The sequence below is a fragment of the Protopterus annectens genome, chromosome 2.part2, assembly GCF_019279795.1.
Source record: "Protopterus annectens isolate FY-2018-M chromosome 2.part2, PAN1.0, whole genome shotgun sequence".
In the NCBI taxonomy this organism is placed as follows: domain Eukaryota; kingdom Metazoa; phylum Chordata; order Ceratodontiformes; family Protopteridae; genus Protopterus; species Protopterus annectens.
In genome coordinates, this window is record NC_056730.1 from 1,085,572,775 (window position 1) to 1,085,590,463 (window position 17,689).

A 17,689-nucleotide genomic window follows, 5' to 3' on the forward strand; every position below is an offset into this window, starting at 1 on the left:
TTTGTTATGTGTACTTTGTCTAGGAGGTCTTTGGGGTTTAGCAAGGTTACACTTAAGTGCCTCTGCATATGTGGGTCTATATGTCTGTTTTGAAGTTTGTTTGATGGGTGCAGTGGTTGTACTACTGACAACCTTATTGACATTAGGAGTGATTTTATGTGAGAACTTTGTAGCTAGTGACATTGTGTAAATACATCTCTCATATACCATATTAGTTTGTTTGAGAATTAACTGGCTGTCAGTAAACATGAAGTGATTTCTACATTGCTTCAGGATGCCCCTATCCATTAAGCTGGTAATAGTCAAACACAGGCACTCACTGCTGAACCAGAAAGAGGGTGAGAGGGTGGGAAAAACGTAATTTCTGTGTGACTCACAAGAGACACAGTTGTGGTTTCCTTCCTAGTTTAAATACAAGCAGAATACAGGTAATGCACAATGTAAAGAAAAAAAAATCATGATATACAAAACAGAAGAAGACAATGAAGCAATACAAAATCCAAGAAAGCAAAAACAAACTAACCTTTCCCTCACAGCAAGGTGTGACAGAGTCTGGGTGGGCTTTTCCAGTAAAGCCTTGTTCTATTAATGTCAAACGTTTGCCTCCTCAACAGAAAACCACATTGATCCTTATCTATCAATTTTTGCAACATCTTTGCTATTCTTTTAGCCATTACATATATATATATATATATATATATATATATATATATATATATATATATATATATATATATATACATATACACAAACACACAATATAGATATAAGCACTTTACAGTCATAGCTTAAAATTGAAATGAACCTACATGAAGTTGGATCTGGTGGGTCTTTGCTGTCTTTAGGTATTACAGCCACCACAGTTTTTTTTTCTAAGATGTTGGTGCTTCCCTTCCTTTTAAAATACTGTTAAACAAAATCTTCCAGATCTTTATCACTTTCTTCCCTCCTCGCTTCCAAATTTCCAGAGTTATACTATCTATTCCTGGAGACTTTCCTGTAGATTGATTGTACATCACTATTTTTTATCTCATCTCTTCCTATCTTAACTGTTATTTGTTCGGCCTCATCTACCTCTAACCTTGGCATATTTAAGTCTTCCATAAATATTTCCATGTGTACTTTTTCCTGATTTCCACAATTCTCTGCTTTATGCAAATTTTCATAAAATTTGCAAAATATCTCTAATACTGCTACAAGATCTCTGGTTATTTTTCTTGATATAGTCTCCCTAAGTTTGGCAATGACCCTTTGTACTTTTGTGTTGCCTAAGTCAATGTGCTAAAAGTTTTTGTGTTCTGGAGTTACCAAAAAATATTTGCTTAACAGCAATCTTTCTAAACTCATGCATATTATACAGGTAGTCATTTATTTTCTCTTTAGCATTCTACAGTTGTGCCTCTTCTTGTTCTGATTCCCTTTATTCTGTAATACTTTAACCTTTATCAGCGCCTGCAAATAATTTTTGCTACTTCTTAACCATATTTCTACCATATTTTTAAGGTCCACTTTCATTTTATCTCATTCAGTAACTATAACTTCTACAGTACTTTGTATCTTCCGTAATAACTCCCAAACAATTTCCACTACCCATTCCTTAAATTCTCATATTTTTAACAGGTAGTTGACTCAGACAAAAATTTTCACTTAGAAAAGAAACAGAAAAAAGAGACTGAACAGCACTCTTGAGTTATAGAATACCTTCCATCTGTAGTTTTGATCTAGGAATTGACACGTGTACCTTTTTGCATGTTATTTGATAACAACAACATGCAATAACTTAACAACTATCTCTCTCTCTCTCAGAGTGATAAAGCAAGAGAGAGAGAGGGAGAGAGAGTGATAAAGAGAGAGAGGGATGCTAAGTTATGAACATGGACAGTGAGAGGGAAGAGATCTTCTTCGTCAAAATGGCTCAGAGGAGGACAGGAAAAGGAGAAAAAAGTTATAATAATTTTTTTAAGAATATACATTTTTCTGCCATTGGTACCCTCACAACCTTATACTTAAGATAGCAGCCCCATCAGGCCTACTATTCCTTAAAGCTCTATTGTTTTTTTTTTCCTTTATAAATAATAAAAGTAAAAGTGGGTCTAGCAGAGATCCCATTAGTACAAACACCCAGAGTGACTAACAGATGGGCAGAGGTTGGATCTCATCTTACAGCCTGAGTCTTTCAGAGTAGTAGGTAAACCATTTAGTGGTATTAGCAGAAAGGCTGCTAGATGAGAGATGGTTCAAGCAGAGTTACTGGATGGCAGTATCAAATCTGTTTTGTATGTCTAGGACCAAAGTACAGACAACACTACCATAGTTAAGTTAAACATTCTGTGTATATTATATTCATATCTCATAGTCTGGAGTAATTATTGAAAAACAGTTATCAAAAAACAGTTGCTTAGCAAAAACAGGTCGCAGTGGTGCAGCGGTTAGGGTTGTTGCCTCACAGCAAGAGGTTCTCCAGTTCGATTCTCGGCTGCAGCGCCTTCTGTGTGGAGTCTGCATGTCCTCCCTGCAGTCCAGTGTGTTTAAAGACATGCAGGTAGGTGCGTGTGTGAATGGGTGTGCCTTCTTTGAAAGTTGGGCGTCGGGCTGGCAACTCAGCACCGTAAAAATCAACTGCCAGTCATTAGCAGACCGGAGTTCCGCTGTGGCGACCGCTAACCGGGAAAAGCCAAAATACTTTATTTTAGCTGATTAACAGCACTCTTACTATACACATGCAAATTATACACATACTCCATTTTTTATGACATTGACAGCCTTGCTACAGAACAAAATCTGTACCGAAAGTCATAAAGAGCTACTTGTGACTTATAATGAGTGCTAATTCTGGGACTCTACATATTTCCCAATATGCTCTTGATCAGAAATATTTTGGATTGTTTATGCTGCTGCTATGGTGAGATATAAAGACCTGTGTCTTGCTGTTTGGTATCACAATCTTGGCATAATTCCTGGCTTTTATAAAGAAGTTAAAAGAGGCCACAATGTTTGTTTTAGAAGTATTGTTGCTATTGTTTGTCTCTGGAGCACCTGTCTTTCAATTTTGATTAAGAGTAGGGACCTGAATTTGACTCATTGCTGTATTGTAAGTCCAAGGTGTTGAGATCAGACATAAAGATGACTTTGAGACATGTTATTCTGATTTATTTCTTAGTCAGTAGTAACATATTTTATTTCTTAATCTGTGTTATGTAGTACCATGCCATTTTGCATATTATTTGCTCTTTCTTGTTATTTTTGTGATTTATTTTTGTAGTATGATGAATATTGTTATCTTGCATACTTGTGTTTGGGCCATGGCTGAAAATGTTGCAAGAAACATTAATAAAGAAACAAACAACAAAGTAAACATTCATCTGTAGAATCCAAAGGGTGAGCATGAGAGTCCAGTTCAGAGTTCTAAGTAGGAGGTTGGATGTACTGATTCTGAATCCCTTAAACTTTCTTTAAAAGGTATACTTCATATGCTTTCAGGATTTTGCCCTGATGTTAAACTGCACATTTAGTCAGGTGGTCTTTGAAGGTGTTTGCCAAAATGTCAGCTACTGCACGCTTGTCAGGCACAGATGCAACGTTCTCTGTTGCAGTCTTTTTGTTTTCTAGAAGGTAGTGCAGGCTATGAAAATGGATATGATGACATTTTCCCAAGATCTGGTTCATTTTTAATATCGAATATTAACCACTACTGTGAGTCTCCAGCAGTATTGTTAGTGGCATCTGGTGAAACATATAAGTGTGATTACTTTCTTGGTATATTTAGATGTAATGGAGTAAGGCAGACCTTCTGCAGATTGAATATGTGAATTGAACTCTCAGGAAGGTACTTTGCAAGAGTCTGCCCTGTTGTGTTGCCCAAATATACTGGATATAATTGGTAGTACTTTACTCTCCATTATGTCATATTTTAGCCATCTGTATGTAATAGCAAAGATATATGGGCCTTAGGTGGGGCCCGGCATTGCAGTAAAAAAGGTTTACACATACAGTGCGGACATGTCATCTTTATAATATGGTGTATGGTCTAGTGGTCATGTAGTGGGAATGAGAGTGTGATCACCTATAGCAGAAGGCCTATTTTGTGGGTACATTCTCACTCCGAGTGAGGTGGAGCAGATATGTACGTTTGAATTTATTTTAGGCTTAATATTTACTAATACATTCAGCTTCTTGTTATGAATTGAGACATGGAGTACCAGATGGCTAGATGGCTCAAGTGTGACAGTTTTAATTTCTAGAATCAACAAGCATGGTATCAGTACAATCTAAATAAAGTTTCAAACCCATACAAATGAAGTGGTGGCACAGCGGTGAAAAAAAAAATCAACAAACAAATAAATAAATAAATAACCAATTCAGATAAAACACAAAAATATTTTGGAAAGTGGAGAAAGGAGCTGAGCCCATTTTTTGTTTAAATCCGAATACATTACTTATGTATTCTCAGGCACAGTAATGCTAGTTGTTGTTTTAATTTTTACTTTATAAATTGAAAATGTTCCCCTTCTGTGAAATGTCCATATTAAAATGCAGGAGGGGTGGTATAATGTAAACTAACTTGGCAGTTTTCCTTGTATAGGTGTCTGTAATCATATGGCAGTGCTTAAAGTAGGATAACTGATTGACAGACCTCAGTACTTTGCCAGAGATGGTCTTCAACTGTCACCCCTGGGATTTCGGTTACTGGCGAAGGCTCTTGCCACCCCCATAGTGCCTTTTTTTAGGCAGTGTCTTAAGGAAACATTCCTGACATAAAAACTCCATCTAAAAACAACCTCAAGGTTATGCTGCTAAATGCTAGGAGTCTTAACATGAAACTGCACTTAATGGAAGTAGTCCTCATTCAGGAGAGCACCTCAGCCATGCCAGGTTACACCTCCTTCCACACATTCAAACCACAAACTGAAGGCATGAAAACTAAAGGAGGTGGTGTATCAATATTCATTAAAGATAAGTACACCCCTAAATTGGTTAAACAGTATGATTCCCTGGAGATACTTCAGGTGCAATTATAGGTTCATTGGTTCATAGGTAAGTACTAGGCTATCCGCCCAAGGGCATATGTAAGTCTAGCCAGAATGTGTTGACTTTCGCCACCCCCTTAGATTAGTTCCCTGTGCCTCTGTCCAGCAGAGCCATTAGTTCCCCATGCCTCTGTCCAGCAGAGCCACTGCAGTGATCCCCGGGGTAAATTTTCTGTTTCCCATCCACTCGTCAAGGTTTCTCTTGAAGAGTGTTAGTGAGAGGCTCTGCCTAATGTAGATTGGGATCCTATTCCAAAGCATGGGGAGTCTCTGGGACAGGAATCTATCCTTCCAGCAAGTCCTATTTATTGTTATGTTGAGGTTTAGATTCCTAGACCATGTGGCTCTCGGGATTTGTTTTTTTTTTTTTTAGGTGGAGCATGTCCATCAATTCTGGGTTGGACATGGCCTTGTATGTCAGGCAGAGATCACCTCTGAGTAGGCGGTATGCAACTGAGTACAGCTGGGGTTTCTTCAGCCGGGCTGCATAGGGCATCTGTTTGAGGCCAGTAATCCTCTTGGTAAGGTACTTCTGTGGTCTTTCCAGCTGTTGCAGGTGTCTTGTAAGGTACATCCCAAATGGGGCGGTGTACTCTATGATGGGTCTGATGAGTGATGAGTAGAGGGGCACAATAACCTCTTTTGTTCTAGATGTGAACCCTTTTGTGATTAGGTGGGCCACATAGAAGGATTTTCTAACCACCTTGGCAATATGATTATCAAAGGAGAGATTACTATCTACTTGGGTCCCCAGATCCCTTATTTCATTTTCTGCATTTAGGGGACTACCACGTATGTGGTAGTTCACGGGTACTTTGTTTTTTCCAAAGGGGATGACTATGCACTTTTTGGCATTTAGCTTGAGGCCATGATTTTGACACCAGGTATCCGTCTCAGTGAGACCCTTCTGGAGGATGTCTGCATCAGCTGGAGAGTCAGTTATGGTCCCCAGTTTGCAGTCATCTGCGAACTTGGTCAGACATAGTCCTCCTGTGCTTGCCTGTACCTCTGAGAAGTATATACTGAACAGGAGGGGTCCCAGGACTGAGCCCTGGGGGATGCAACTTGTAACCGGTTTAGAGTCGGACCTAGAGCCTGCAACTCTCACCATGTGGGTTCTCTCTGTGAGCCAATTGGCAACCCATCTAGTGATGTAGGGGTTTATGTTCAAGCTGGTGAGCTTGTCAATTATACCAGAAGGGGGAATGGTATTGAAAGCCTTTGCGAGGTCTAGGTAGGCTGTGTGGACCTCCTTTCCCTTGTCTAAATCCTTGGTAACAGTCTCAAAGAAGTCCACCAGGTTTAGGAGGCATGATCTGCCCTTAACCAAGCTAAACTGGGTAGGGTCCAATGTTTGGAGGTTCCCAATGTTTCTGTTAATGAGTTCCATGATGATGCGCTCCATAGCCTTGCAGACCAGGCTAGTCAGGCTTATAGGGTGATAGTTCTCAGGGGGGTTAAGTATTGGTAGGACACCTATTCAAGTCATTGCCAGCTACAGGACCTCCTCTATGAATCAGGGAATGCTCTCTGCCTATTTGGATCTACGTTAGTCTATCAAGATACATATGAGCGCCATGGTTTTGAGTGACTTTAACTACTCATCCATTGACTGGGTAAATTACTCATGCTCAAACTCACTTGCCCAAAGGTTCCTCGACTATGTTAACTGCAATGCCCTGGACCAGCTGGTTGAGACCCCCCACAAGGGGTGACAACATCCTGGACCTGGTGCTTACCAGTATGGGGGACCACTGTAGCACCACCACTGTGAGGTCTCCTCTGGTGAGATCTAGCCACAAATCAGTCTCATTTGAACTATCACACCTGACCCCCTCCCAGCAGCATCTAAACTAAAAAAAACTTCTCTAAAGCAGATTATAACCTCTTTTAAGATGGTATAAATGACTTCACTCACTGCCCCTCCACCTCAGATGGAATCGGCATCTATGCCGAGTCCTACACCAATGCTTTATACAAACACCTGTATAACTGCATTGACTCAGCTGTACTTCATAGGACCAAAACAAGCTCCACAAGGAAGAGAAAACCTGCCTGGTGGACAACTGCCATTAACATGCTTTGCAATAAGATGAAGAAACTGCTGTCTAAGAGTAAGAGGGACCAAGCCCTAAACTGGAAACACCCCCTCCTCAACTTAAACAAGCAAATAAGACTGCCTGTGAAGTCCTCCAAAGAAAACTACAAATCCAGATTAGCTTCCTCAACTAAGGACAACCATAAGGCATTTTTAGTTACATCCATAACTTAAAAGAAAAGGTCCAGATTTGTGCTGAACTGGTAGTTGATGATATTATTTATAATGAGCCTGTGGACATAGCTAACTTGTTGGCCGACAAGTTCTATGAAAACTTCACTCCCCTGTCTCTGCCACATGTACCCAATGGTATCCTTACTGTTGCTTGTCTTGTGTATCTGAATAAGATGAAGCTTGGGTGTTCATTTAAGCAGTTTATTACACAAAAACACATGTGGATGGAGGACAGGAACATTAAACTTAAATGAACTAACTAACTGACTGACTACTGCACACATACATGCTTTCACTTTGGCCGCTCATTCAAAATGGCACTCTTGCATGCACAGGCTCGGTACTTATATGCATGTGCCTGCTGACAGGAATGTTTTTTAAATGTATATCACACAGTCTGATCTACATCCTCCCTCTTTACTGAGCTGTCTTGCATTGACAATGACATTTGGATAGGCATGCAAATTATACAGACAATAATAAACAAAACAACATTCATGTCCAGGTTGCCATGTATCTGGAACTAGGTCTGGAAATGTGACCTGATCTTGTAATGTAATAGGACTGGGTTTAGCAACAGGGACAGTCACTGGGGAATGTTCTGCTTTGGGACTCTCAAAGGTATTCTCAGAAACAGGGATATCAGCTGGAATGTCCTCTGGAACTGGAACATTGGATAAGTCACTCTGAGGATTAGAGTCTTTATTATGGACAAGATGCTGTAACACTGATTTTCATGTGCTGAGCTTTCGCTGCTTTGTTGTTGCTAGCACATGGAACCAACAAATTGCTACAAATTGGTAATGTGGTTCTGGTTTGTCTCGACATAAGTCTCTGGGCAGGTGAACCAAGTTGATTATTGCGAAGAATGTTTCTGAAATTCAGGAAATTTAGAAAAACATTGGTATTATCTTGTTTCAATTTCTTTAACAGCTGTTTTGCACTTTAAACTTGCATGTTCAGCCAAGCCATTTGACTGCGGGTATTAAGGACTACTCGTAATATGAACAAAGTCCCATGTTTCAGCAAATCTTTTGAACTGCTGACTTGTAAACTGTGCACCATTGTCAGAAATGACTCTGTGTAGACTATCACGGACAGAAAAATGTCTCTTCAACTTAATAATGACAGTACTAGAAGTTAGGTTAGGAAGTAGATCAATCTCGAACCAATTTGAACAAGGGTCTACTAACACCAAGTAATGCTGACCATTCCACTTAAAGATGTCTGTGGCTACTGTTGACCAAGGTAGTTCTGGAATCTGGCTTAACTGAAGTGGTTCTTTTTGTTGATGTGGTTTATTACTATTACATATAGAACAAGATGAGAGTACCTTATCAATATCTTTTGACAAAGAAGGCCAAAATACCAGTCCTCTCGATCTTCTTATGGTAGAATCAGTTCCTGGGTGGCCATGATGCAAGATTTAAATTTACTCTTGTTGCAAGGATTTTAGAACAAACACTTCTGGACCTTTCATGATGATACCATTGTCTGACAAGATCTCATTTATATAAGGAACATATTTCTGCACATCTAGTGGTAAACAAGATTGCTTTGATGGCCATCCTCGACTGATAAGGTGGTTGAGCTTCTGAAGAATTGGATCCGAAGCTGCGTGAGTTCTGATTTCATTAAGATGGGTGGAAGAAACATTTCTCATTTCCATAACTTCAAAATCAGGTTTCTCATTCTCATGCTGTTCAGTGTTTTTTTTCTGGGCAATTGGGATAAAGTATCAGCAAGATAAAGAAATTTGCCTTTTGTGTAAACAAGACTGAAGTTGTACTTTTGCAATTTGAGCATCATGCTTTGCAATCTGATAGGAGCTGTGCATATTGGCTTTCTCAAAATACTGACTAGAGGTTGGTGGTCAGTTTCGATTTGAATAGGTCGGCCATAAATATAATCATGGAACTTTGAACATGCAAACACAATTGCCAAGGGTTCTTTCTCAATCTGGGTATACTGCATCTCCATTTGGGTTAGATTTCTCGATACATAAGCTACTGGTCTGCTCTCTTAAAGAGTGACTGCACCAAGACCAAACTTAGAAGCATTACAGGAAAGAGTTACTGGTTTGTGAACATTATAGTGTCTTAAAGTAGGTAGACTGGCAATGTTCTGTTTCTGGACATTAAGTGCTCATTGGTGATGTTCTGACCAGGACCAATATATATCTTTGCATGTCAGCTCTCTTAGTAGTGCTGAAAGTCAACTCAAATCTGGAATGAATTTGCGTAAATAATTGACCATGCCAAGAAAACATTGTAAGGCATGGACATTGTCTGGAGCTGGCATCTCAAGAATAGCAGTTAGCTTGGAAGGATCTGGTCATAAGCCTGAACTGGTAAACAAATGACCTACTTAAGTAACTTCTCACAGCCTGAATTTACATTTCTGAGGATTCAGCTTAAGATTCACTTTATGAGCTCTTTCCAGAACTTTTTGGAGGGTTCTATCATGTTTACTTTACCATTGCCTCCTACAAGAATATCATCTACTATAATAGCACATGGATAGCCAGAACAAATGTGTTCCATCACACATTGAAAGAATTCACTAAAAGGAATTATTCCAAATGGCATTCTCAGAAATCTGTACCTTCCAAATGGTGTACTGAATGTGGTTAGCAATGAAGATTTTCGATCAAGTAAAATTTGCCAAAACAAACTTTTTGTATCTAAGACAGAAAAAACAGTTGCATTTGGCATATGGGCAACCTCCTCAACTGTGTGCATTGGATAATGACATTGTTTAGTGCCTTGTTCAAATCTCTCGGATAAGTACATATTCTAATATCATGTGAGCTTTTCTTATGTGCTACCACCATAGAAGATACCCATTCAGTTGTTTCTTCAACTGGACAAATTACTCCTTACTGCACCATTCTGTCTAGCACGGCCTTGACTCTGTTCTGCATAGCTACTGGAACTTTCCATGCTGGTCTGATGACTGGGCTTACCTCAGGGTCTAACATCATGGAGTACATAACTGGGAGTTTGCCTAGTTGGTCGTCAAAAACATCAGCATAGTAAAAAAAAATGGTCTAGGTGAAATTTGAGCTGTTGTCCGTCAGGCTTACATGGTGGACTTTTTTATTAAATGAAAGCAGTCCCATTTTCAAACTGTCTCTGAGGCCTAATAATGACTGCATATGTCTCTTGACTACATAAAATTGCAAGTCATAGCTGTTCCCAAAAGAGTAACATTAAAGGACTACTGAGCCTTTGGTTTGAATTTCTTCACCAGCATTAGAAACAAGCTTCACATATTTTGCCAAATCAAGCTTCTTACCAGCTTTTACTCTGGCAAACATTTCTGTTGACATAACATTGCACTTTGAACCAGTATCTACTTTGAGCTCTATGGGTCTCCCGTTAATCAGTACAGTACAAAATACTTTGTTCTTTGCCCACAAATCTACTGCATTGACTGTTTCACCAAGCACAGACACACCATCAACATAAAAAGTAGGGTTGCAGTTTTTTAATTGATTAACTTGTCTCTTTGAATGTTCTTTTTTAATAAAAGAATGTGGCTCTTTTGATTTACAAAACCTTTTGAAATTATTCCAGTTTTTACAAGAATGGCACTGCTGGACAAAAGCAAAGCACTTTTCTCTTTTGGGCTCATGGTTACCACCACAATTCTGACAGTTGACTATAAGGCTAGCTACAGGTTTTACTGACTCACCCCTGTGCTTTGCTATGTGTACCCTGGGCCTTGTTGAAACGGATCTGGGTTTCATAGACACCCTTAGGCCTGTATCTTTTAACCTCATGCTGCATACTGTCTACATTAGTGGTAGAAGAAGCCACATGTGTGCTTTTCTCATTTGTAAACATATCTGTGTGCCTTTCTGTAAGCTTGTATATCTGTCAAATCTCAATGGCCTTGGCCTTATTTAACATTAAATCACTGTCTTGAAGCAAAATCTTTCTCACTGCATCATTATTAGCACCACACACAAGCCTGTCTTTTATCAACTCATCTCTCAGATCACCAAATCTGCAAGTTTTAGCCTTATTTCTCAAGTTGGTTATATACTCCTGCAAATGTTTCACCAGGCTTTTGATCTCTTGGGTAAAATAAGTGCTTTTTCACTGTAATATTCATTTGGGTGTTGCACATTTCTCTAAATTTACATTTTATGCACTCAGGGTCTTCCCATGTTTCAGCCGGTTTTCTCCCTCCCCTGCAAACACAGCAAGTGCATACACAAACGAACGCTCTCTTTCAATTTGCTTTGTATGTGCATCTTTGTCAGAAAAAGCAGCCTGTATAAAAATATCATACTCTTGCTCAAACACTCTCCAATTTTCTGCAACATTGTTATCAAACACAAGCACACTTGGTCTGCAAGATCCTTCTGCCATGCCAACAAATTATGTTTAAACCCAATGAAAATATGGCCCTTGTAATTATGTATGAGCATGCACACACACCAGGTACTTGTAATAACATTAAAATGCACAATAAACTCTTTTAAAGACTGTACTTTGTAAAATATTCTTTGAAATGGCTGTACTTTGTGAAATAACTGTACTGTAATACTGCACACACTTGCCAACACTTTGCTCACTTTGGATACTTTGAATAGCTGTAGTTAATAAGAAAAAGTAGTACAGTGCAAAAAATATGGTCATTTTCCTTTTTTTATACATTTTATGCAATTTGGATATTGTTTCAAATGTTTTTGTAATTATTTTGAATATTTTTATCAATATATTGGAGTGTCGGACATTTCATTTAATTAGAAATTCATTTTGAGCATTCTGATTGCTTTGTTTTATATTTGTTGAATAAAAAATCATTTAAGCAAGTTTTAGGACCTGGAATTTGTTTCCGACCTGTTTGTGAGTCGTTTGAGCAGTAGGAATGATCCACTCTTGTATATTCCTCCAATTCTAACTGTGCGCCTCATGATTTTGACTCTGGATCCCATTCTGACACCATGTCACATGGCTTGTGTATCTGAATAAGACAATGAGAATTGGGTGTTCATTTGCATAGTTTTTTACACGAAACCCATTAGGATGGATAGCAGGAACATTAAACTTAAGCAAACTAATTGACTAACTGCTACACACATACATGCTTTCACTCTGGCTGCTCACTCAAAATGGTACTCTTGCTTGCACATGCTCAGTACGTATATACACATGCCTGCTGATTGGAATGGTTCTTAAAGGTATATCACATACTCTGATCTATACCTTCCACCTGTCCCCTACCTTGGTTCTCTAAAAAGCAGGTTGTAAATGCCCTCCCTCTCTAAGACCAAAACCACAGCATCTATGGGACCAGATAAGATCCCAGGCTGTGTCCTACATGGGCTCCAACAAGAATTAGCAACACCATTGGGCACTCTTTTCAATCATAATCTAAGCACCAGGTTTGTCCAAGCTGAATGGAAAACAACCACTGTTATTCCCTTACACAAAGGTGGTGCTCCCATTGACCTGAGGAACTATAGACCTATTAGCCTGACTAGTCTTATCTGCAAGGCCATAGAGTGAATCATCATGACATTATCAACAAAGATATAGGTAGTCTCCAAATACTTGACCCTACTCAGTTTGGATTTGTCAAAGGGTGATCATGCCTGTTAAATCTGGTGGACTTCTTTGAAAGAGTCACCAAGGCCCTGGATGAGGGGAAATCTGTGCATACAGCCTACCCAGACTTGGTCAAGGCTTTTGACACTATCCCTCACTCAGGCATCATTGCAAACTCACCCAGCTAGGTATCAACCCTTATATTGTTAGATGGGTTGCTAACTGGCTCACTGATGGAACACATATAGTCAAAACAGGGGAATCTACCTCCAATGACAGACCTGTAGCCAGTGGTGTTCCACAAGGATCAGTCCTGGGACCTCTACTGTTTAAATCTATTTATCTGAAGTACAAGCAAAAACTAGAGGTCTATGGCTGAGAAAGTTTGCTGATGACTACAAACCGGGAGTGGTCATAGAATCTCCAAATGATGTAAACATCCTACAACTGGGTCTTACACAAACAAATGAGTGGTGCCAAAGCCATGGCCTTAATCTCAATGTAAGAAAAGTATTATCATCCCTTTTAGTAAGAGTGATGTTTCTGCTAACTACCACATCAATAGCACCACCCTAAGTACTCACTCATGGTGAGAGATCCAGGCACACAGGTTGACAGGAACCTTATCTTTAATCACCATGTCTCCAAAGTGGTAAGAAGGGCATTATTGTTCATCTCACAAGTAAGGACATTGCCTCCAGAAAAAAATAAGGTATAACCTCCCTGTACTCTTTCCTTATCAGGCCAATAAATGAGTACAATGCCCCTTTTGGTATGTATCTTTCCAAGCACGTGCAGCAATTGGAGAGACCATAAGGGTTCCTCACAAGGAAAATTCAAGGTCTTCAGCATCTGTCCTATGTGGATCATCTGAAATCACTTTCACTTTATTCTGTTTCATACAGACTACTCAGAGGAGAATTCTGCCTTGTATATAAGGCAAACTCTAACCCAGCTTTATTGGAAAGGCTGCATATCCACAAGTCAAATGGTACACGGGTTACTCACTCTAAAGATCTTAACCTGGTATGTGACACTAATAGAACCCGCTGGATGGACAGATTTGTCTTGCAGAGGTTACCACACCTTTAGAACAGTCTCCCATTTCATGCCAAACAGAGTACCTCATTGGCCCTCTTCAAACACAGTCTGGATGATTGGATGGGTAAACATAAATTCACCCTAGGGGTGCCACCTGTGTCCCTCTTGGAAAGGGGCAATAGGTGCTGGTCATGGAAATAAGGGTAGAACTTGGCTAGGCTTGTAAGAGCCCTGGGGCCATTAGCCTGGTAACTTCCTATGATCCTATATATTTTTTATTACTAAATGCAGTCTAGAAAGGCTAGAGTTAAGTATGGGAAGTAAGTTTGTAAAAGAAAAATTATGTCAGTAGGCCTCTCTATAAATACAGTGCAACTCTCTAGGTGGTTGGGATGGGCAAGCCCAAGCCCCATGATGCTGCAGCCATTTTTAGTGACTGATGATCTACACAACTAGCTGTATGTGCAGGAATTGCTCCAGTGCCTGAAATCATTGTCAGAAATGTAGAACAAGACAATACTAGCCATAGTCTTTAAAGTACATGAGGACACTGAAACTGCTGCCCTACTCTGTGAAAGAGGGGTTGGGCAAATTGCAATTTTCAGCAAGTCAGGAGTCAGACAAGATTCTTGCTCTGTAGCATACCATGCCTGAATCAGTTAACCTCTTCCTGTAATGAATCAAGAGTGGGATAAAGACACAGTGAATGACTACAGAAAGACCAGGCAATCAGTGTGGCTTGGAAAGAAATTGATAAGAGGGGGCTGCAAGAAAATATCAAGGCAGTTGTACCCAAAACAAAGGTAGGTTACCATAGAAGACACTATATACTTGAACTTTTCTCTTACAAGTCTGTTGCCTGTACAGTCATGCCAGATGTGACAGCAATTATACATTTTTCATTGCTGCAACTAATCCTGATTGCTAATAAGGAGGAGACCTCCTTGGTTTCAAGGAAAAAGAAAAAAGAGACCCTGGAATTACTGAACTTGTGTAGAGAATTCCATTTTAGAATTTGTATGCATAGACAAAGTGGACTTTCTTGGTTTGATGAGGGGCAAAAGGGCACTTTGCTGTTGCTGACTTTCTGGCTCAGTGTTAGAATCTGTTGGAAGGCTCTTCATTACTTGTACCACTAGTCTCTTTTGTTGGTCTTCCTAGGATACCTAAGGAACATACAGGTCAACTTTGACTTGCTGAAGATAACTGAATTGTATGCAATCTACCATGGATGGTCTTACTACCACCTGGTAGACAACTGTGATATACCAAATAAAAGTTAATTTGAATTGAATGCTTTCTACAGGGGATTCCTTTCAGTTATACATCTGTGGGTTTTGCCTCCGACACCCCAAGTCTTAAAATGTAGTTCACCAAAGTCACACCAATGCAGAGTAAAGATTCTTCTTTGAGTTGGAGAGACCTCAAATGTAGAATATTTAGTGACTGAGGGTGGAGGGACAAGCCCCTATATCAGGACGTGAATGGTCCCCCTGCAAAAATATTTTCAATATTTTCAAATATGGTTTTGTAAGCTATTTACTGTGGTTGTCAGCTAGAATAGTAGGATATCATGGCTGACAGGTCGGGCTTTGCAATGATTAGTGGACATAACATTAAGTAGACACCCCTAAGACAATATATTGACAAAAGTAAAAACTGCAGGGTGTAAAGATGGCAGATTAATATCTTTTACTTCTCTTTCCTAAATAAAGGAGCATTTTTCAAAATGATGCCAGTCAGATGGAATGATCCAGTTGCAAGTGTTACTTAATTGAAATAGTTATTGCTTTGTTTCAGAAGTGACAAAATGGTATTTTGCTGTTATACCATGTCCCCTTTTGTCAACCAATGGGATAAATGATGTGGAAATTATAACCAAGCCCAAGATTAAGTGATCTCAAAGAGTATTAAGTAAGGGATGTTGAAAGTTAAGTTCTCTGAATGAGGACAGTGCTAGTTTTCCCAGAACATAAATACATAGTTTGTATCATTCATCAAATTAGGTTTATTTTACCAGGTCTTGATGTTGTTGTGTCTTTTGGCTTTTTCCCGGTTAGGGGTCGCCACAGCGGAACTCCGGTCCGCTAATGATTGCCAGTAGATTTTTACGTGCCGAGTTGCCAGCTCTGACGCACAACCTTCAACGAAGGTACGCCCATTCACTCATGTCTCCACACAGAAGACGTTCTAGCTGAGAATCAAACAGGACAACGTCTTACTGTAAGGCGACAATGCTACCGCAGCACCACTTTTAGTAATAGTAAAGGGAATGGTGACATTCATTTGAATAGTTCATTGCCTGTGTGACTTCTATAATTCTTTTCAGACATTCTTTTACATGGCCTTCTTTTGCATTTTAATAACATTTTCCAGTATAATAATCATATAGAAAATAAAAAAAAATACTTCTGTATACTGAAGTCATTCAGATCTACATAAACACATTCATTCATTCATTCATTCATTCATCATTCAACATTCATTTATACATTCAGTCATTCATATTCTAGTACTTACTCTATTCCATTTTTAGCTTCTTATAAATTATTATGTCATACTATTCATATTAGTTTACATTTTTCTTTTGTGGAGTCTTTGTGTTAATATTACAGAAGTAGAAGTGCCGGGGGTGGAGTGGGCAGCAACTGCAGGGGAAAGATAATAAATCAGAGTAGTTAAAACCTAGCAAAATAGATGATAAATGCATTTTTTTATCTTTTTGTTGACTGTGTAAGCCCACTGGACACATTTTCCCTTTCCATGGATGATCGAGGAGCACTCTCTGGTTAAGTTATTTCTCACAGTAGGAAAATGCCAGTAGTTGAAATCAAACTTTGTACTGCGTGCACAGGAAGCAGCTCATTAACAGCTCAGGGCTTTAGTCCCCTGCACTAACAGACAGGCTAAATCATATAAAAGTCTTGGCAAGGCCATTAAAAGAGCAGCAAACAACCCTCTCCTATAACTATGTTTAACATTCAACTCAATATTTTTTATTGAATTGCTGATTTCAGCTTTGTCAAAAAGTAAATAAAGTTATGTCTATTTGCAATTTATGAGTGTCAGTTACAGCACTTATTCACAAGAGGGCACTACACTCCTGGTGATTAAACAGTTCATAGCTGCACTGTCAGACTGTCAGTGATCCCCCAGTGCTTCATTTTCAGTAATACGTTTTGGGTTATGATATCTTTCCTTCATAACTTGCTGCTTGTTGATAATGGAAGACATGCAAAAGTTGTATAACAGCTGTAGCCCTTATTCTTTAAACAGGCATTCTATTAGTTTTAGTGATGAAGTTGATCTTCAGACAGATATGTGTAGCCCTGCTAGTTTTGTAATCAGGCATTCTATAGTTTTATGAATGAAACTCAAATTTTGACATATTCCTATCTTGCAAAGTGGTCAGTCTGCAGTTTCTGGCTTTCATGTTAGAATTTGAAGCAACAAAATAATTATAGAGCTTTTCAGAAAATCATTTTGACAGCTCATTATATTTTTAGAATTTTTTTGAGAAAAGTAAAGAACATTTGATACTTTTAACTGGCAATGAATGTAATGATATTTGTCACTGCTTCCTTTAATTTAACCTAACCTGTTTAATTATTTTGTTTATTTGCCTTGGTTGACCATGAATTCCCACTGGACAGTGTTTCTTTTTGTGGTAGTTCAGAGAGAAAGCCCCATATATGAAACAGTAAGTAAATGAAAGATTTGTAAAGCAAAAATATTGCTGGCCTGCATGCATACTACAATAAAATAACCAAACTGTTGCAACAATAGAG